The following is a 5,214-nucleotide window of genomic DNA, read 5'->3' as shown; positions in this document are numbered from 1 at the left end:
ACAGACACAAACACACACACGCTTTTACCATACACACACAGACAAACGTAAAGACACACACACGCGCGCATGCATGCGTGCACACAGCTTTTATTCTGACACAAATGTGTTTTGGGTGTTGGTGTGGTTGTGGTTACTGAAAAGAGGAGATAAAGAGGCACACTACACACACACACACACACACACACACACACACACACACACACACACACACACACACACACACACACACACACACACACACACACACACACACAATGGCAGAGCGATTCCTTCATTTTCCGCCTGATTTCACAAAGACAGGAGGAAGAGGTCCACTCTGCTCCTTCAGGGTCAGGTGAAGCAGGGATTCTAGAACTTTCAGAAGATTCTTAGAATGAGTGAGATATGCAGTCGTTTTCTCTTCAAATAGTGTTCCAATGAAGAGAAAGAAAGCTCTAGAACTTTCTGAAGATTCTCAGAATGTGCACAGTAATTTCTTCAGTGCTCATTTAACACTTAGAGAGTTGATTTGACATAATTTGGACTCATATGAACTCTTTAAGTGTTGAATTAACACCACAACATTTACTGTGTGTGAGAACACCAATGAGAGGATGAGGAAAAGCAAGGGCTCCAACTGACCATCCTTCACAGTAAAATGTTGACTTGTTGAAATCTGAGGACAGAAAAAATAGTCAAATAGGCCTAGTTCTTTTTCAAAGTGTAATTTCAACCCCAATTCAGATTTGAATTATCTGCAGATTCAGGGTATTTTGTTTATTTGTTTGTTTGTTTGTGTGTGTGTGGGTGTTTTTTTTAACATTCTGTGAATGTTTATTTAAGTGTGAAGACAGTGAAGCTGCAGTGCATCAAAAACGTTTCAACGTGCGGGAGTCAACTTCATGGGCGTCGATTCAGCGCTGCAAACGTGCTCTTATAAAACGTGCTCAGTAGTGTGGGAGTCTCCGTCAACTCCGTGGGAGTCAATTCACCGCTGCACTTCCTGCTCTGATGGTGGTGAGGCGAGACATAACAAAAGACTTCGCACTTCTTTATCTTAACGCACACTTAAGCGCTATTTTCTCCAGCTCATGATGGAAGACGCACTGAACCAATTTTGTCATAATTGCAGTGTTTAGGGACTTTTAAGTGGGGAAGGGCCAGCGCCTTTTTTTCATTCTTTGCGCAGTATGTGTTCTCACTCTCTCTCTCTCTCTCTCTCTCTCTCTCTCTCTCTCTCTCTCTCTCTCTCTGTCTCACTCACTCACACACACACATACAAACACTATCCCCCACACACATATGCAACTCTCCTCCACACACAAACACGTGCACACACACACACACACACACACACACACACACACACACACACACACACACACACACACACACACACACACACACACACACACACACACACACACACACACTCACACACTCACACAAACACACACTCACGCACGCACGCACTCACACTCACACTCACACACACACTCACACTCACACTCTCTCTCTCTCTCTCTCTCTCTCTCTCTCTCTCTCTCTCTCTCTCTCTCTCTCACACACACACACACACACACACACACACACACACACACACACACACACACACACACACACACACACACACACACACATACACACACACACACACACACACACACAGTGTAGACACATTAGTCTGCTTGGAGCAGCGTTGAGTTCTGCAATATTGGCCTCATCCTCCGCCTCGTTCCCAGCTATCGTTTTCCATGTGTGTTTTCCCAGATAATCTTTTTCCATGTGTGTGTTCCCAGACCAGACATTCATCAACAACCGTCTGCGACAAAATTCTTCGCATCAACTGGCCTGAAACCATCAGCAAGGAAGAGCTCTACTGGCGGCAAAATTGGACAACAACCGATGGACGAAGAAATACTCCAGAGATGCAAGAGCTGGATCGGTCACAGAGGACTTTGATGAAGACGTTTAGCCGAAAAGTTAGTCTAAAGCCCTGAAAATAACAGAAATAACAGAAAAAGACATCCGTGTGGCACCAGATTTTCTTCCCTTTTTAACCCATTTAACCTAAGCCCTTTTTGGGAAAAGGTGCCCTCTGCCTATTAAAATCTAAACATCTCAGGAGCCTCATTGTGCATTAGAATGTGTTCATTAAGCTTTAACTTACATTTTTAAAAAATCTCAAGAGCCTGAATGCCTGTATATGTCGCTCCAGGCTAAAATGGGTTAATTCTTGTCTGGTCCAGCAGTGGGTGCACTGGATTGTAGCACGTACGTACGTGTTTCCTTTGTTCTCCTGGATCGGTCACATATTGTGAAAGCCAGACAAGCCCTCATATGGATCCACATTAATACTGATAATAAAGGACAGAATAAACAATGTGGGGAGAATACAGAGTATGCAGGTAATATTGTATTAGGCTAGTGCAAATGAGTAGGGTTCATTTAGAACAGTGTTTCTTAACCTTTTTGAACAAATGCCCCCTTGACCTCATCATAAGCCTGCCAACACCCCTCTTATTATTACAGAATAAAATAGACTTACGTCCCCCCATTTGCAACAGAGTCTGAACTAAGTCCCTCTGCTGTCTCCTTCTCAACGCCCCCACGACGGCTCCTTAATACCCCTGTTGAGAAAAACTACCTTAGACGAACAGTTAATACAGTGCAATTGGCTATCCCTGGAGTAATGTGTGTTTTTAGGTGCTTGCCTTGCTCAAGGCCACTTCAGATATTACCTACTGTGCTAAGGTGCGTTTCTCGTAGTTGTTAGCCTGTTTGTAGCTTGAATAAGTTGCCAAAGGGAAACAAAGTAGCCAGGTAACGTACATACCTGTCAACTTTGAGTTACTAAAATTTAGGAAAATTCCCATATTTTAACCCAAAATTCAGGATTTTTTTCTATAGGCCAAATCCTGAGAGTCAACAGAGACGGATCAAACGATGCGTTCTACTCTGCTTTTCAGTGCACGTTTTAAATGAGCATAAAACGTGAAAAATAATGAATTATCAGTTTCTCCCTGTAATTTTGCCGCTACAGTTGTCTGTGGCTCGTGCAAAAACTTTGTGCTGGTGCAGGTTGTGATTAGGTTAATCGCATGATTCGCTGTTCCGAGGCTGTTTACCGCATTGTATGAACTGACGGTTTCCGATGCGAGTTGGTGCGCACACACCTACGGAGCTCGAGGGTGACAGCTCGCATTTTCAAGGAACTTGGTGGCATCTGGCATAAAATCTACTAGGTTGCCTTGATAAGCAAGACCTTCTTAGTCTCTCTTCAGGAGGGGGTGTGGCCGCACGGGCTTACTGACAGGGCCGTGGGGATAATTACTGGACCGTCGTCTGACGGTGTCTTTTGATAATGTGAAGAATTGGGATATTTCCGGGAAAAATGTCAAATCGGGAAGAATGCGGGAAGTGAGTCAAAATTAGGGAGTTTCCCGGGAAATTAGGGATGGTTGACAGGTATGAAGAACATAGTAAGCAAATATGGTTTTCGAGAAATGCACCCAGTTCAGGGTGGGATTCAATCTGACGAGCCTCTGATGACTACGATTAGGCCACGGCTGCCCCACTGATCAATGTCTGGTCAGTCTCCGTTTATTCCAACCACGGCTGCTAGGCTACTCCATCTGCTGTCTCATCTGTCTATTGCTAGAACATTTTTCTCCTCCGTTGCTCCTCCCCTCTCCACCCCTTCCATTACTCCTCCATCAGCTCCATATCATCCCTTCATCACAGGAGCACTTCACTTCTCCATCCCTCCTCACCTCCCTTGCCCTCCCCTCCCTTCTCCCCCAGATCTCTCTCTCTCTCTCTCTCTCTCTCTCTCTCTCTCTCTCTCTCTCTCTCTCTCAACCCCCAATACAGTCAATTGTTCTCTCTCTCTCTCTCTCTCTCTCTCTCTGTCTCTGTCTCTCTCTCTCTCCCCCCTCTCTCTCTCTCTCTCTCTCTCTCTCTCTCTCTCTCTCTCTCTCTCTCTCTCTCTCTCTCTCTCTCTCTCTCTCCTCAGGACCATAATCATGGGTAGTTAGCAGGGTTAGCCATAAAAAATCTGGTGAATCTGCCTGCAAGACTGTGTAGTTGTGTCACCGCTCATCTGAAGTGAAGACCAATGTTTTTAAACAGAAATGAAGTGGTGTGTGTGTGTGTTTGCGTGCGTGCGTGTGTGTGTGCGTGCGTGTGTGTGTGCGTGCGTGTGTCCATGGATGTCTATGAATGTGTCACAGATGTGTGTGATGATCGCAATCGCATACATGTGTGCATACATTTAAATAAAATGTGTGCCGAATGTGTGTGTATTCGACGTGTGTGTGAGTCACGGCTGCTTTCGAATCTTACTCATGGGCTATCGTGCTGTGGATTGTTTATGGAAGATCGACAGGCAGACAAAACAAATGAGGGTGATCGGCCATGATGTATTGTTTGCCTGACAGTGAGGCTGAGCCCGAGCTTGGCCGCTCTCCTGAGTGATATCATGGCAGCGTGCTGTGGTTGTTCCTATACGCTACGCTAGCCCCCACTAGGAAGGGACAAATGGGTCAGTTATCTTGGGCCCAGGAGAATGGGGGCCCAACTGTCATTTAGTCCTCTGATTATTGTGAGGGTTTTTTGGAATATGCGTCTGGCTCTTCTGGTGTATTTCATGTGGACTAGTCCGATGTTGTGTATCGCCCATGGAGACTGAGGTCCCAGAATTGTATGTATTGGTTGGGGAGGGGGTCCTTTCAAATGACTTTGTTCAGGGCCCGGCCAAAGCTTTCAGCAGCCCTGGCCCTACCTCAACCCCTGTGCTAATGTGACCGTTATCCCGATAGCTGTCCCTGACAGTAGAGAGTAGTGTTGCAATACTACAAGTCTGGAACTCCCCCGGAACCTTCTGTGATGTTCCTTTCCTCTGAATCCTACAGGGTTCGGAATATTCCATGCTGTTCCGTTACTGTGTGTTCCGGAATTTTCTGTGCTGTTGTTCCATTCCTGTGTGTAGCAGTGCAGGGATCAGGGGGCAAGTGTTGTCAACAGAGGGTTTCTTTTTCAGTTACTCATTTTTTATGAAGCTCTTGGACCAAATCACACAACAGCCTCACACTGGGAGTATGATAATGTGATGATATGACTGCATTTGGAAGTCAGAGACATAATGTTTGGATTAGATATTATCACTTTGCCAGTACAGTATATTCATACCTAAGTCCATCGAGGGGAGAGCATCGAGTGGAGGGTACAAGC

The sequence above is a fragment of the Engraulis encrasicolus genome, chromosome 11, assembly GCF_034702125.1.
Source record: "Engraulis encrasicolus isolate BLACKSEA-1 chromosome 11, IST_EnEncr_1.0, whole genome shotgun sequence".
In the NCBI taxonomy this organism is placed as follows: domain Eukaryota; kingdom Metazoa; phylum Chordata; class Actinopteri; order Clupeiformes; family Engraulidae; genus Engraulis; species Engraulis encrasicolus.
Note: the sequence above shows the minus strand (reverse complement) of the source record.